The sequence below is a fragment of the Haplochromis burtoni genome, unplaced genomic scaffold, assembly GCF_018398535.1.
Source record: "Haplochromis burtoni strain Fernald_Lab_line unplaced genomic scaffold, NCSU_Asbu1 Contig_15, whole genome shotgun sequence".
NCBI classification, from domain to species: Eukaryota; Metazoa; Chordata; class Actinopteri; order Cichliformes; family Cichlidae; genus Haplochromis; species Haplochromis burtoni.
The window spans coordinates 1,669,507-1,687,149 of NW_024582376.1; the positions used below are offsets into that span (position 1 = coordinate 1,669,507).

Genomic DNA, 17,643 nt, shown 5'->3' on the forward strand with positions numbered 1-17,643 from the left:
CTAAGGTTGATTGAATTGACAATGTAGCCAGAGTTCCATTAAGACACATCATGCATTCGCTTTGGATAAAATATAGAGGAGGAATGACCTATGCTTTAATAGTCTGCATGTGTAGGTGGCAGCAGTGGAGCTGAGGTGAGGGGGTTACATGTTTGTGTACACACTCATTTGCTCACTATCTGCAACTCAAAAGGACATAGACGACAACAAATGTGGCATAAGTGTGTAGAAAACCCCCACATTGCCAAGGCCCTCCACTTGAGTGACATCTCTTAGTGATTACCATACATGCTCCATCAACGGATCAAAGAGAGTTGCTCTGCGATTCAACTCAAAGAGACTGACTTGGTGTTGTGTGCTAGATGATGATAATTGAAATTGCTCCTCTCGTCACTCCAACTTAGTTACTCTTCTTGTTTTTTCTCATCCATTAACACTTCTCTTCTTCTCTCTGTTGCTCCCACCCCCTGCTCCCACTATCTCCTCACCCTTCTCCTCTCCCCTCTTGGCCTTTTTTATTTCCCCCTCAGTGAGTTTCTCTTCATTCACCGCTTCTGTCTGCCCCCACCCTAGCTTTCCATGTTTTTTGGCTCCCATCTCAGAGCAGAATGTCAATGGTTATTGGAAGACTGTGTTTAGGATTCACACAGTGTGCTGGCATAAGCTTATAAGAGTAATTAGATCTTCACTTGCCGTTGTTCTTCACTTAAAATGGAGGCTATCGTTTTTGTCTCTTCTCCTCCCCGATCATTTGACATTCTGACTTCTGCATGGGAACAAAGGGAAACAAAAGAAAGCCAAAGAGGGAGGTTTGCAGACAGAGAAAGAAACATAGATAGAGGACACAGTGAGGGGAACGAGACCAATGAAGGGAGCAGAGCACAGAAGTTGACCGGATTAAAATAAAATGGAAGTTTCTTTGCTTCTGATTTACTTTACACACAATATAAAGTAGACAAATAGGATCACTAGTGTGTAGATAAGGTCTGCTGGAGATACATAGCATGTCAACATCATATATACAGCATGTTTGTCTGCATGTGCAAACACAGGCTGTCCCTTCTTATGAGAATACTGATGCAAACGCATACAAGTGTGCATACTATTCAAATGCATGTACACAGAAATATGACAAACCCTTTATTCCCTGTTCAAATGTGGTCTGATGAGTGTGTCATGTCCTTGTCAGTGTCTCTTCTCATCAACAAGACTTCACTTCAACTTCGAGCTTTTCTACACTAGCAGAATTCTAATCCTAAAGTGTTGCTGGATCACGTTTGGCAAACAGACAGGCAAAGCGCAGCTTATGGCTCAAGGGGCTCAGAGTAAATTTGAAATCTGTCTGCCTTTTTCGGCTTTGATAACATAAGCTTTGATAGACCAACTGCATTTATCCAAGCAAGCGTAAGTAATCAAAATAACTTTTTTTGGCCACATCTAGTTTGGTCAATTTAGTTAATTAATCGTAATCTTTTTAAGGTATGCTATAAATACGTCTAGCTTTAAGACAAGTCAGTGAGTTTTTAATGGATAAAAGGAAAACATTTGTTTTAAATTGATCATTCACTTTTCAGTCACAGTCACCAATCAGAGGTCTTTAGTCACCAACACAACACTGCTTGGATTAGACATCCCTACTATAAATTTAGCATTATATGAAGTAAGTTTTAAGTGATGCCCTTGATTCACGAGTTGTTTGTGTCCCATTTCAGCTGGCTTCTTAGCAGAATAGACTATCTTTCTTCTAGAGTTCACCAGGAAATGTCTCTTCAAATCTTATCTTCAGAATGCCAGGACTGTGGGTCATGGGTGTCTGGATATTTTTATACCTCAAAAGCACCATAATAACTGCAAGACCACAGAAGAAGACTCGATGTCTCTTAACAAGGAAGAAAATCAAAATGCATGGTTTTAAATCTGCATCGGTACAAAGAAAATATGAAGGGAACATTTATTTATTTTTTTTTAGGTTTCAAGACTCAGAGCTGGAAAATAGGACAGTTTGTTCTGGAAACTGAAGGTTCTGAGTTCAGGCTGGGGTCTTTCTGTGTGGAGTTTGCATGTTCTTCCCGTGTTTGTGTGGATTCTCTCCGGGTACTCCGACTTCCTCTCACATTCTAAAGACATGTTAGTGGGGTTAGGTTAATAGGTGACTCTAAATTGCCCATAGGTGTGAATGTGAGTGCGAATGGTTGTCTGTGTCTATGTGTTAGCCCTGTGACAGGCTGGCGACCTGTTAAGGGTGTACCCTGCCTCTTGCCCCAAGACAGCTGGGATAGGCTTCAGCCCCCCGAGCCGAAATACAACAAGGCTTTTATTCATAGACTTTTCTGATCTATTAGGATCTGTTCTTTTTAAATATGACTGTGTTCTTATCACTGGTGATTTTAATATTCATATCTGTTCTAAGGATGATCCATTAGCCAAACACTTTCTTGCTCTAACTGACTCCCTTAACCTTGTTCAGTGGGTAAATCAACTAACCCACTTTAAAGGCCATACCCTTGATCTGTTTTTTTCATATGGCCTGGACATTTGACATTGACAATGTTGTGATCTCTGACCACTTCCCAGTTATTTTTGATGTTGATTTATGCAATACAGAACTGCACCCTGAGGGCCTCCGACGCCCTATGTGCATATTAATTCTGAAACTGTGGCAAATTTTTCTGTGGCCTTCCTTAATTCTGCACCCACTATTATTGATTGTCCCACATATCATACAGTTGATGACTTTGCTAATTCTTTGCTATCCACATGCTCCTCTATCCTTAACGTTGTAGCACCTATTAAATGAAATGTCCTAGAACCCATTCCCTGCGTTGGTTAAACGACTCTACACGTGCCGTACGACGTGTGTGTCGCCGAGCTGAGAGGAGGTGGAAAAAACACAAGCTCCAGGTATCCTTTGATATCTTATGCACCAGCCGCCTGAAGTTTCAAAATGCTGCTAAAATGGCTAAAGCAGCTTTCTTTTCTGAAAATATTGAGACTAATGGCCATAATCCTCAAATGCTGTTTAAAATCTTTAATTCAGTGGTGAATCCCTATCATGAAATGCCGACGGTGTCTTCTCCGGCTCTCTGCGAACAATTTTTAAATTACTTCACAGATAAAATTGTATCTCTCAAGTTTTCACATCGTTTAGGTGTGAGCCCTGCTTTCACCCCTGGATGTTTATCAACTTTTCATCAGCTTGAGCCGGTGTCACTCCCTGCCCTTAAGCAAATAGTTGAACAACTGAAAAATACAAATTCTGTATATGACATTCTCCCATCACACGTTATCAAGGATGGTTTTGATGCAATTGGGCCCAGTATTTTAACTATAATGAATTCATCATTGCTTTCCGGCCATGTTCCGCCAGCCTTTAAACATGCTGTAGTGACTTTGTGAATTACAGGCCGATTTCCAAGCACCCGTTCCTGTCCAAAATCTTGGAGAAGATAGTTCTCTTACAACTCCAGGCCTATCTGGATGTGAACAACATCAGTAATAAATTTCAGTCCGGCTTTAAACCACATCATAGCACTGAAACAGCTCTACTGAGAGTCCTTAACGATCTTCTTCTAATTGCCGATTCAGGCTGCTTTGTGGTCTTAGTCTTATTGGACTTGTCCTCAGCCTTTGATATGGTGGACCATAATATTCTACTAACGAGGTTAGAACATACAGTGAGCATTAGAGGCGACGCCCTTAACTGGTTTAAATCATATCTTTCGAACAGGTCCTCCTCTGTCACTCTGGGTACCTATTCTTCCTCTGCTGCATCCTTCTGCTGTGGTGTGCCTCAAGGCTCTGTGTTGGGCCCAATGTTATTCTCACTGTATATGCTACCTCTAGGCTTAATCTTTGAAAAATACAATATGTAACTTAATTGCTATGCTGATGTTATACAAATTTACTTCCAGCTAACTGATGATGTTGCTCTGTCACTGTACTCCTTCCTAGAATGCATGAGCGAAATCAAAGAATAGCTTTTGGGCAACTCTCTTATCTTAAATGAAAAGAAAAACGAAATTGTGGTTTTTGACAGTCATATTTCCCGGGGCCAACTAGTTGATACCTTTGGATCCCTCGCCACTTTTCTCTCTGACACTGTTAGTAATCTAGGTGTGCTGCTGGATAGCTCTTTCAAATTTGACAAACAAGTGTCCTCTGTAGTCAAATCTAGCTTCTACCAATTGAGTCTTATTTCAAAGGCTAAGCATTAGGTACCACATAAGGATCTTGAAAACCTTATTCATGCCTTACTGTAATTCCTTTTACTTTGGTCTCCATGCTGCTCTTCTCCATAGATTACAGCTTGTCCAAAATGCCACGGCACGCCTTTTGACTGGAACCGGAAGGTTTGCCTCTATCACCCCTGTCCTTGTTGATTTGCACTGGCTTCCCATCAAATACCGCATCGACTTTAAAATATTGCTGCTTACCTTCAAAATTATAAATAATACAGCACCTAGTTATCTTGTCGAACTTCTTAGACCATACACCCCTGGGAGAGCCCTCAGATCGTCAGCCCAATTACTCTTGGTTCAGCCTAGATCTCGGCTTAAAACCAGAGTTGTCCAGGCGTTTGCCCTGGTTACACCTAACCTGTGGAACAACCTTCCCATTGCTGTTCGCCTGTCTGACTCCATCCAATCATTTAAATCACGATAAAAAAAAAATCGCTTATTTAACCTTGCCTTCCCAGTTAGTTAATGCGTGTATTTTATACTTAATTCCATTTTTATCTTTCTACATATGTTCGTCTAGTTAAAACCTGTGTGTTTTTTAGCAAGTTTGATTTGATATTCACTTTTATTATTGTGTAATTAGTGCCATTGACCTGTTAGCAAATTCAGTACTTTGTTAATGGTCTTAAATTTTAATGTTTTAACCTGCTGTTTTATTGTGAAGCACTTCGGTATACCGTTTTAAATTTACTATATAAATAAAGTTGTATTGTATTGTATTGCAGATATTTAATGTTACAAGTTAACATTCCTCTATGTAGTTTTCTGACAACATGACACAGTATTCGGGATCAGTCCAGTAATAAACAATATTTTAAAGTTTGCTGAAAAAAATAGATGTTCAATGCTATTTTTTTACAGACCTGTTGGATCTATTGTTAATTGTTAAAAAATAATTTGCTTCCTTCCTAGATATTGAAAAGTTATAAGAATATAATTAAATAAGCTGTAAAAGAAATACACTGCTGCAGTCACGTAGCTTCACCACAATCAAATACAGTTATTGCGTGGAATTGCCAAGATGCCACTGAAACAGTCGTAATGCTAACTCAATATTTAAAAATACAATAAAGACCTCACCTGTATAGAACCAGTTAAACCTTTATTTTTTTGTACTTTATGATGAAAAGGATGACATTTGAGTGATGCACTAAAAGCACGATTATAGTTTTGCCCTTCAGAGAGAATTAGTCATCAGTGATGGGGGAATACAGGAGAGGTCAATACTGCTTGTTCTCCTCCTCAAGACAAGAAAAATGATTGATGTTGAAATCCTAATCTGGCTGAGCAGATGCTGAACCACTTTGGGCCTGCAGTCCAGTCAACATGTTGGCTCAGTCTTAGTGGGTGTAATGTATATTTATGTGTATGTATACAGTATAGAGATTATATAGAGTTTTGTGAGAGTACAGAACACTACTCTTCTTTTTTTCTTTGCCAGTGAAATTGGGCTATAATTAGTATTTAAAAGATGATGAGCGCATTTCAGCAGGCTAAACCTTATTTTATTGTTAAATTGTTGATTAAATCCATTTACTTTTATATAAAAAAATGTGTCTATGAAATGTTTTGCCTGTGACTGAGATAAACCCATTAGATGTAGATCCAAGTGTTCCAGTTTCTGTTTTCCAACAAATGATTCATCACAATATCATAGTAATTGTGTCAAAACAATCTATTGCACATGCATATTAAATGCACAAGTGCATGCAAATCTGGCTAATTATGATACAATACCAGTATAGAAAAGTCCTGAGGCACAACAATGCAACAGATACTATTCAAAGACAAAATCAAATTATTGCAGTTTTTTCAGTGTATTATTTTGAATTCCATTCTCCTACATGTAACATATATCTTTTTACACCACATAAACCTGTGTGTTGAAATTCACCTTTTTTAAATATTACCTGAACTTACATCTGAAATATTTTGTGAAATAAAAACGGACCTGCAGTTTTTTAAAGTGTTGTTTTTGGATGCGGTTGATGCCTGTCCAGTTTCAAATTTTCATATATTTGGCAGACTTTTCAAAGTATTTTTGGCTTGCCCACACTTGCTGCACATTTGCAACCCATTTATCAACCTATCTCCACCCCAGCTCCATTATTATGGTGTGTCTGATATAATCAGTGTCATATTTGCTGTCTTGCTGCTCTCTCCCATGCTTTCTATATATGCACATGGAAGGATGGGAATGTACCAGAATGGAACCATATCACAAATTATAAATTTCTGGAGCTGGAAATAGCAGTCTTCTCTAATTATGGTGGCCTTGACTGAAATGGTGTCATTGTTTTAAATTGTGCCACTTGCCGCCACTTACTTATACTGCTGTATTATTGTATAAACCTGGATGACTGAGAACCTTCACAGACATTATTGTATAAAGCACTCATTTCCATACATTGTGATTTGTTTTATGTTGTTCTTTATTCTTCCCATCAGTTACGTGTAGCACCTATCACTAATCATCCACTCAGTCTTCCCAGTATATACTGTATACTCCCTGCTGTTTCTTCATCAGTAAACAGATTGTCTTGGTACTCTCTGCAGTCAAGCTTTACAGCCGTTGAAGTTTGAATTTCTTGTGTTGTCTTTTTTATCACTTAAGATATTTCCCTGTGTATTCTAGTTTGCTCATGTGTCAAGTAATTTCTCCTTGGCTTATGAACAGTTTTTGGTTTTTACCTCTGTGCCCTGGCTAAGTTGTTTGCCTTCTGTGGATGACCCCCTGGCTAAAGACTTTGATTTCAGACCTCATTCCCAGTCTCTTAAGACCACCAGTTGGGTCCTGCATCTTGAACTACTGTATCACAAACAGTCTTACACTGAGATTTTAACAGCATTGTTTGGCTTTTTGGTTGCTTTTATTATTCTAAACTCTAGTTTTATAATTTTTCTTTTCACTATTTTTATTAGGGCTGCCCTCTGAGAGTGGATGCATTAGTTGAAGACCCATTACACCATTCAGATTTTTATGCCACTTAGCCTCATTTCTCTGCCTTCCTCCGCCTGTAATCCTGACGGTGCTGTCAACATGCCACAATGACTGATTTACATGTTATATAAAGTAAGTTGCCATGAACATTATTGTCCTGATGACAATTATAATAATAATATGCTATATACTCACTGGCCAAGTAAAGATTGGTAGTACCCATTTTACCTTTAGAAATGCTTTAATTTTTCATGGTGTCGATTCAGCTAGGTGGTGGAAACATTATACAGGGATATTGACATTATAGCATCGCACTGTGCTGTAGATTTATCCATCAATGATGCAAATCTCCTTTTCAACCACATCCCAAAGTTGCTCTATTGGATTGCATTATGGTGACTGCAGAGGCCATTTCAGTGCAGTGAACTCATTGCCATGTTCAAGAAAGTAGTTTGAGATAATGTGATATTTGTGGCATTGTTATCCTGCTGGAAGCAGCTGTTAGAAGACGGATACACTATGGTCATAAAGGGATGAACATGCAACAATACTCAGGAGGGATGGAGCCACGCTTTCTTGTTGTTTGTGCCAAGTTCTGACCATACCATCCAAATGTTAAAGAAGAAATCGAGACATTTTCCTTGTCTTCCATTATGTAGAATACAGACAAATATTACACCTGCTGAATGTTATATTTAAATAAGAAAATGATAGCTCTAAAGCAAGGATGGCTCATGTTTCTCTGTCCTTGTGTCTCTACCTCGCTTGCTTGCACATCAAGTGAGGAGTTATTTTATGAGCATGTAGCAGCAGCCACTAGACTGCTTCATGAGTACTTAGTGTAATAAGCCATAAACTATGCAAATTTGTCTAAATTTCGGTGTAACAGCTCTTATGTACTCTTTCTGCCTCCTCCCTATCACTTCTGAGGGGGTCTGAACAGTAAAGGTTACAAGCTAATGAGTCAGCCTAAAAAGTAATCGGACAGCAGCAACACAGCAGCAATTTAAACTTTGGAAGAACATTAAAAAAGAGATGAAAACTCGATGAGGAAGAATTTGCATCTTTAACAACAATAAATGGAAACAACTACTTCAAATAGGAAAATTGTATATACTTGAGAATTTTCAGTGTTTTCAAACTCCACAATCCAGTTAACTATATTTAATTGTTTCATATTTTAAATCTTAACATGTCTTAAGATGTTGGACATATAATTCTGACACTAATGCAAACTCTATAGCTGTACAGTGTGTATCAAGTCAAAAAGCATGATGCCATGGGGTTTGCTTATAGGCCGAGTCTACTCCACAAACTGGAAGCACTTTGAATTGTATACATGCTGGAGCATCAGTTAAAAGCAAAAAGACACAGGGGATCTGTTTCAAATCTTGTTCCCTCTTTTTGGAATCGCTAACACCAGCCTCTGCATGTGAAACACTGTTGAACTGAATTCATTTCAGATTTAAAAAGCCTTAATTTGATCCTGTTGAAACCTAAAGAAAGCCTTCTAGGAAAGGGAATGAACAACTATCGGAGTGAAGGGTCCATCTAATTCAGCTGGGGAAAAAAAGCAATTTGGTGGCAACCCTAATTTTCAACCAACTGCTTTATGGTTTCTTTTGTACCTCACTTTAAAAAGCAGGTTTTAAGAAGTGCATCATACAGGAACTTCATTATAATATTCATGACTGCATGCAGCTACAATAACTCTGTGTTACATGAAAGGTCTCTTTGATTTTGAGAAAACAAACAATCCATTAGCTGTTTCAGCGGCCTGAGTGCTCTGTGACCGATTAGCTGGACTTTCTCCCTTCCACTTCAGTCCAGCAGAGCACTTGTTCTTCCCCATCCTTCTCTAACGTGTCTTCCCCTCGCCATCCCTTGCTACTCAATGACTCAATGGCTCTTAAAATGGCTATCAACACATGTCCGTCATAGTTAGATCAGCCGCAAATCCCAGATTTTCATTAAAGATAAGTAAATATATAGTTCTGCTGCATTTAGTCCTTCATATTAAGTCTGGCTTAATCTGAGGAGCACAATGATCACAAACTGAAAACACATGTCTAATAAAGAGAGAAAAAGATAGCTGAAATGAGAATTTCACGAAGGTTCCAGGCTGCTGCTTCTAATCCTCCACAGTCGGCGCTGCCAATCGACGTAGCCCAGCCAGCTGCTGCTGATGGGGCTTGATGTGAATGTGGTGGGAGTGACGGTACACTCCCATCAAGAGGCAGAAGCAGCAGCAGCCAGTGATTAATCCTCATGCTGCAGCCACTAATGATTTATTTATTTGGAAATTACAGAGCCCTGGGAGTGCTGGGCACGATTGATAACGAAACCCAAGAGCGAGGGTGGGGACGAAGGGGAGGTAGGCTCAGATATTTACCACTTCCTCCCACCTCAGTGCTTGTCAGTTCCTTTGTCGACTTATAAAATATACAGACTATGTGTGTGTGTATGTGAATCCATACACGGGGGGGGGGGGGCTCAAGAGGCTAATTCTCAAATTGACATCAGGGAAGATTTCCTGAAGAACACTTTTTTCAGATGCTAAACGTTGCATGGGGCTTTTCTGCTGTAGGCAGGAGTTTAGCAGCGGCACAAGATTCCTGCTGTGAAGATATTGATGTTTGATCGCAGGGTGTCTTGCTCTAAAAGTCTAAAAGTGGGTGTAGATGTTTTGTGCAAGACAGGCAATTAATATATTATTTTCATCTTTGTCTAACGCTGAAATTGAAGTGTTTATGCAGTAGTTGGACAGCAGTTTATTTACATCTGCCTGCTGTCTTTGTCTGACGAAGAATGTGGTTTTAGAGCCCGGGGTGGCAGATTCTGTTGAGACTTATTGTTAGTCAGACTCTTTTCATCCATGAAAGCTCATACAGCTCAAATTCAAGCTAAATGAAGTTAGCTTTAAATATTTTATACTATACTGACATGATGCTTACTGAAGCCATTGTACTATGGTACGTTGTTATAGCATAGTATATGACTATGTGAACTGGGACATGGGTGATGATGAGCTTTTTGTCATTGTGCTAAAAGCTCCAGTCTGTAAATCACCACCATGAAGCTCTGCTAACATGATTTATTTGACCTCATTAACGTTAATTGAAGTTGCTTTCCTCTTCTCACTGAACTTTACGTAAGCACTGTTGAGATGAACTCTTGAGAATACGGTTGGACTCTGATTATCATGAACACAATTATTGTGGTTGTCGTTATTGTTGCAGTATTGTTGAAATATTGTGCAAATGTTCAAAAAGCACACACTTGTACACACTCACATCTGAGTACAACTGATAATTTACAGGCTTAGCACCTGGAGCCATAAATTCCCAGCCAAGTTTGATACCAAGGCTCTAACACACACACACACACACACACACACACACACACACACACACACACACCCTTACCCTTCTGTGTAGCATTTCAGTATATCAAATGACCGCAAATGAGCCTTAAAAAGACTGTGACAGTAATGGCATTAAGCTCAACAAGTAACATAAACACAGGTGTTTCATATAGGAGTCTACAGATTTCTCTTGCTGGAACACTTGACAGCCCCCAGTGATTTTAATCTAAGCTGTCCAATGTGTTATCATTAGCATTTAGTGAACAGAGTTTGCAGACACAACATACACTGCAGAAAATCAATAACTAGAGCAGGAGAATCAAACTCATTTTACTTTGTGGGCCATATACAGTCTAAGTTGTTCTGTAGTGTATCAGAAAGATACAATCCAATAATTGAAATGCCTAATAAGCCGGTCCCACCAGGAAAAAAAAGGAAAGCACACTTTGTTTCTCTTTCTTTTAATGTAAATAAGTTTAAGTATACATTTAATAAACCACCCATTTATAAAACTAGGGATGAATACCCTGAGAAAAATAAGTGTAATTTCAATAATGTGTCTTATTGAGAAATTCTACTGAAAGCAGTCAGGGTGGCTCTTTGGGATTACACTTTCAGGGAACAAATTACCATTACAGAAAATGAAGCAGCGGCTCATTACTCTGACTTCTGTTAATTCACAAAAAGCGTCCCGTGTTATTTACTGTGGATACACTGAAAAATCAGAGCATTTTATAGCAAATAGGGGGAAAAAAGCAGGAAAGATTTGTTTTTGTTTTTTTAATCTTCTGTCACATAAATAACAAACAAGCAAAACCCACCTCCCAAAACCTAAGTTTCATTTTCTGTGAATTATTGGTTTATCTTTTGGAGTAGTAAGCCAAGCTGGCTAATTTATTAGTCAGTAACGCATAAAATTTAGAAACTAGACAAATTTATGCTCTTGTTCATTGCAATTTTCACCTTTTCCTAAACTATCAGGTGGGTTGGATTGCATATGTTGGACACTCCTGGTATAGAGGAACTGCAACAATTTACCTTTACATTACTGAAAACCCATCATTTGTCAGGAATAGGAGGAAAAAACAGAAAATTATTCCCCTTTTATCAGGTATTTTGTATTATTATGGTGCATCATTGTGAACTCCATATTTCAAAAGATATTTTAACCGACACAAGTAAAGTATTAATATTAATGTGAGAAATTAAAAGCACATGAAGGCACTCACCTCTAAGTCCATTTTGTGATTCTTATGTATTGAATGCTAGTTGATATCTAACCAGTATGACAAAACTGCATGTCATTATATTTGAAACATTTTTATCAGTATTGCAATATGCAAGAGATTTGTGTGTGTGTGTGTGTGTGTGTGTGTGTGTGTGTGTGTGTGTGTGTGTGTGTGTGTGTTTTAATAGCAAAGTCTTAATTGTATCTCATATGTTTTCTCATAAGAAGCACATTCTGGTGAGGCCATTTTGCAGATTGTAATTAGGCCTCGGGTTGAATACGAGTGGATCTTTTAGCCCACTGGCGATTGCAACAGACTGAATAGGGCTAAACAGAACAGATGCCCCCTATGGCAATGTGACTCAGTTTGATTAATCCAGGGGCTTTGCTCGTTCAAAAACACAGAGGAAAAATGTCTCCCTTTACCACTGCATCATGCTTTCTGTCTATTTTCATACTCTCCGTCTATTGTTCCCTCTTCTCTTTCCAAGAATCTGCATTATTGCCCTGCTTTGAATTCTCCCATTGTCCTCCCACTCATCTTGTTCTGGATCTCTTTCTCATCACCCAACTCTCTTTCCCCCATTCACGCGGCTTCTCTTCATTACTTTTCAAATACTCTGCCCAAGAGATGAATGTATATCTCAGGATCAAGGTGTTTTCTTTTTCCTTATGGGTTTTTGTTTTTGTTTTTATTTTTTGTCACCGTACCAGTCATTGGTTTGTAATCTGCTCAATAAAAAAACGTGAAAGCTCCTGTAAGCATCATGAGCGAGCTGTAGTGCTTTCAGTCTGAGCCCGGTCAGTTTCTCTGTCCTCACCTTCTAATTTGACTCTCTACCTAACTTGTCTCTGGTTTTGTGAGTTTCCAAGGCAGACAGCGATTCTGAAAGCACTTTCAATCAAGTCGGCTTAGCTGGTTGCATTAATGGCCTTTCGTCGGCCCTGCATCTTCTAGTGCAGATTTCATTCCGAATGGGTGTTGTTATTGCATGTAAATTGCCCTGGAGCAGTTTATGTTGTCAACAAAGAAATTATTTGGCATGTCTTCGCCAGTATATTGCTGAATCGCTTATGCTATCTTACTCACAAGCTGGCTGTAACGATTCTTGTTGTTTTCTTTCAAATGCATTTGAATTGTGATTGGATCATCTTCTTCATTTATTTGCCCCCACAACGGCGAATAGCCAGCGACAAAGATACTATTAGCACTTAAAATAAGTGTATTGCATACATATATGCATAGTAGGTGTAAAGAATCAGTGCGAGGGTCATTGACAGAAGTAAAGTGAGATCGTTAGTCACAACTCTGATCTTTTCATTATCTTCTCTCAGAGAGATTCTTGGCCATGATAATTACTGTGGAGTTCACTGTGTGGGTGTGCCATCATCAGGAACACTTATTAAAAGAGAGAGAGGACATTGATTGGGTTCAAGTCTCTGTCAGTGTCACATTTAATTGAGTACTGCAGGGAATGCATAACTGAGAAAATAAACACTCCATTAATGGCCACACACACACACACACACACACACACACACACACACACACACACACACACACACACGTACTATGGTCAGATTAAAAAGTGCTGTGTTTGGCATCACCTGCAGAATACTGAAATAGTTAATTAATGGGCTCAATATATACCGGACATACGACAATAAGAAAAACCGTGTAATGTATCTTGAGATCAGTTGGTGCTCCAGTATACTTCACTATTAGCTGCAACAAAACTATAAGCTGAAAAACAAGAATCATCTACATGTCATATGTACATATCTATGATTTATTGTTAGAATTACAAATGAGATGCGAAATTATTTATGTCAGGCAAGAACAAGAAACAAGAAATCTTCTTCTTGCTCCCTTTAGGGGTCTCCACAGCAGCTTGTCTGCCTCTGTCTCACTCTATCCCTGGCTTCCTTTTCTGTCACACCAGCCCTCTGCATGTCCTCCCTCATGAACCTTCTCTTTGGTCTTCCTCTTTTCTTCCTGCCTGGCAGCACCACATTCAAAATCCTTTGTCCAGTATATCTAGTCTCCCTTCTCTGCATATGTCCAAACCATTACCATTGCTTTGCCTTTAATCCTATCCATACTGGTCAGACAGAAACAGAAATAGCACATCTCAAATAGTAAAACATCTGTAGTAGGAGCAATGATCATTAATGACTGAGTCTCCAAAGTGGTGCAGACATGTTGCCTGGCTGTAAACTGCTTGTGCTTTCAGGGATTTTTTTTTTTTATTGCATTCTCTTCACCCCCAGACATCAATGCAAAGAAGAGAAATGTAATATGCCATGTGTGCTTGCTGCTTAGTAACTTTCAAAGCTTTTTGGTGCTGCAGCTTGTTCTTGCTCTTTGTCAGTGTCTATATTCTATGGTTCTGACATGCTGAAGTTAGCCTTAGTTAGATGGCAATAGACACACAGTTGATTCAGTCACCTGCCTCATATGTTTTAAAAGCACGTGACCTTATCCAAACAGTTTCCAAGGATGGCTTATGTGCAATAAACCACCCTTTAGATTCGCATTTGTGATTCAGTATTGGTTTTTGGCCTTGTTCCTTGTGTACAAAGATTTCTCCAGATCATCTATCTTTCAATAATACTTTGTAAATCCACAAATTTGCAGTTACAGAAACGTCATTCATAAATAGTTGAACTATTTACCCTCACAGTCTTTCACAGAACTGTGAACTTCTCCCAGTTTTTACCTCTGAAAGATATCTCAAGGATGCTCTCTTACACTCAATCAATTTGTCTTTTGCGTCTCTGTCTCAACTTTTTTGAAATGTGTTGCATCAAATATGACTTACTTTCTGCTACTGAATGAAACTTATTAAGATGAATCCTTTAATGGGTATACACTATGTGGAGAATATAAATTATCATTCCTGTCAGATGATCAATTACATCACCTCTCCGGTCTGTCCAAGAGACTGCCATGATTGGACACGATACTCTGAACCAGCCAGGCCTACTGACACTGTCCTCTTACTTTTGAAGCCAGATGTGAAGAGGAAGTGGGGTCACTGGATCCAAATCATGTGATCCTTATCTGAAGATGCAATGATCTGCTTAATGATCCCTAAAAGTGAATCGAGCTTGGTTTGTAACAGTGTGTGCACCCGTAAGCATGATTGGCTTAGTTTCTGCAGTCCACTGAGTACCATGGCCTTTGTGTTTTCTGCACAGAAACACGGAGACTAAAGATAGCCAAGTCTAATTCTCCTTTAGCTTTTAGTGAGAGCCTTTGCTTTGTGCCTTTATACATCTGCATCCCCAGCTGTCTGACTCAGCTTGCGTGATGCTCTCTGCTGTCGCAAGTCTTTGACCTGACCTCTCACTTCCCCCCATGTCACCATAATTACTTACATACCTCAGTCCTCATTCTTTTTCTGTTTTATTTCAACCTCACTGACTTCCCTGACTTGTCTTACCTTAGTTTTTTCTTAATGGCGCTGTTCTTTCCAGCTGTTCTGTCACCCTCACCCTATTAGATGCTTCACCCATGCTCTCCCTTCAGACTCATTATCAGAAGATCCCTGCCTTTTGCAGTTGGGTTTAGACATCAACACGGGGTGCTGGCAAAAGTACAAAGTCGTTAGGGCAGAATAATCACACTGCAATAATAAAAAAAAGAGAGGAGAGGACAGCCCTTCATTTGATTACACCATTGTTATTAATTAACACTGTTGAGAGGCTCTTCTATCCCACAATGGTGTTGCATATGTGTAAAGAAAGAGAGGAAAACAAGTGAGAAAGAAGAGAGGCCACACTAAGATTTGTTCTCTTTGACAAGAAAGGCTGTGAATAAAGATGACTGGCCCATCTATCAGGCTCCAAATAAAGAGAGCTGTTTTACTGTTTAATGGCCACTTCACTGTGCTTCTATCACGCAAATGAGTCCAGCTGACATTTCCTCCTAAATTCCATTTAACACCAGCTCGCCTTATCTCCATATGGGGTTTCAAGGCAATAATTCTTGTTTGCATGTTGTAACTGCTGCCTAAAGAGGGGTGTCACAAGTCGGTTGATCTGAAACACTTGTGATTTACATGTGGAAAATACAAAGTTCTTCACCATCCCTTTCCTCCCTGTAAACACTGGTTCTTTGTGATGAGTTTGTGTTCATTTTTATTGCATTTACAGTCCCTTAAGGGTTTTCCAGTTCTTAACCTATTTATCCAGAGCAGGAATGCTGAGCACAAATGTCTAATTAAGAAATGAATTGTACCACTCTTTAGGAGCGGAGGTTCTCTCATCATCATCGCTTTTAATTCTTTCACCTTGCCTTAGGTTTACTGCATAATACAGGAGTGTGCAGGAGGCAGTTGTAGAATATGTTGCTTAGACATTTTTCAGAGCGCTTGTTACAATTAATTTTGCATGAGTCTAGTATCGCATGTGCACTCTGGCTCTTGGCCCAGGACAAGCGGATCATTCCGTGATGCTTAAATGAACTGAGCAACATCGGAATTCGTGTAAATTTTAATGAATAAATCCTCTTGGCTTATGTTTGTCAGCACTCTCCATTACCCAAATGTAAACATACCATCATTTTTTTTTGTATTCTGATGAAGAATAAGTTGCAGCTGTCGCCTCTAGCAGAAAACTTTGCTATTTTTCTGCTTTGTTTACGTGTACAAAGAATGATTTCCTCCCTAAAAGACTGTTTTGTCATGAATTTATCCTCCAGTTTGTTGATCCCCTGCTCAACTTTTAGGCCTTGAGGTGCTTTTCTACTTTTATAAAACAATAGCACATGCCCATGCTACAGTATTGTTTGGACTGTTTGTGCTATTGGAAAATGAATCTAGTTAATCACATTGAAAAGGCTAAAACATAGGAGTGGTAGATCTTGTTAATATGGCAAAAATGGGTTGTTTTAGCCCATCGCTAAGTGGTTGCCAGGCATGTATAATTTAGCTTTATATTCCATAAATGAAATGTTGTGCTGTTGTGAAATGAAAATGATAGAAACCTTTCATAAGGTGTTGTAGCTGCATAAAGGCTAAAAAAAAAAAGTCACTTTAGCCTATCGCTAGGTGGTTGCCAGGCAACATGATGGCATTGTCTTCTTGCATAATTTAGCTTAAATGATACTATCGTGACATAAAAATGATACAATACCTTTCTAAGGTGTTATAGATGCACAAATGCCCAAAATGGTTCATTTTAATCTGTTGATAGCTGGTTGCTAGGCAACACGATGACAGCATAATATCTAGATATAGATAAAAACCTTCATGAGGCCTAAGATGTACCTGTGCCAAGACTGGCTTCTCAAGTCCGTGTGCAGTGAAAATGGGCAACGTTAAGTGCTTCCATTAAAAAATACCTTTTAGTGATTGTTTGATTAATGATCAATCCAGTGGTGAAGGTTAGTTAGACAGAATTGTTAAAACTAATTACTAATTAGCTGCAGTGTAGCCTGATAGATTATCATTTCTTAGCTGAACAAAAATAACAGCTGAGATAGTAAAGATAAATGTCTTCAGCTCCAAAAGTCATCAAACATTTCATTTTCCATTATGATGATTCAGACTCATTTGATGTTTTAAGTACACAAAGCTCATAGAAGCTTAATCAGATGTCATTAAGGTAGCTTTCATCTGGAGATGGAAGGGAGAGGTGAGTTTTCACTTTTGTCTAAAAGCAGCACATTTGCTTATTCACACTCACACACAAACACAAACACATGCACAAAATCCAATGTTTAAGAGTCTTATTTTAATAACATATTGGCACTAACCCAGTTGTTTATTAGTAATTGTTGTAGTTAAACCAGAAAAAAATTCTGGTGGGACTGAACATGTTTTTCGCGTTTACATGAATTAAAACCAGATTTGTGGGTTAAAAAAAG

At 38.8% G+C, this 17,643-nt stretch overlaps 1 protein-coding gene across 6 annotated transcripts in view; it reads left to right on the forward strand.

Annotated features, from left to right (window-relative positions):
* grik4 (glutamate receptor, ionotropic, kainate 4) overlaps positions 1-17,643 on the forward strand; it is a 354,349-nt gene that overhangs the window by 37,937 nt on the left and 298,769 nt on the right. Inside the window, exon 2 of one of the 6 annotated variants that reach the window (XM_005915839.3) lies at positions 9,489-9,553. The exons of the other annotated variants lie outside the window; for them this stretch is intronic. The gene's annotated coding sequence lies outside the window, so the exon portion shown is untranslated. The remainder of the gene's footprint in view (positions 1-9,488; positions 9,554-17,643) is intronic. 6 annotated transcript variants of the gene reach the window in all.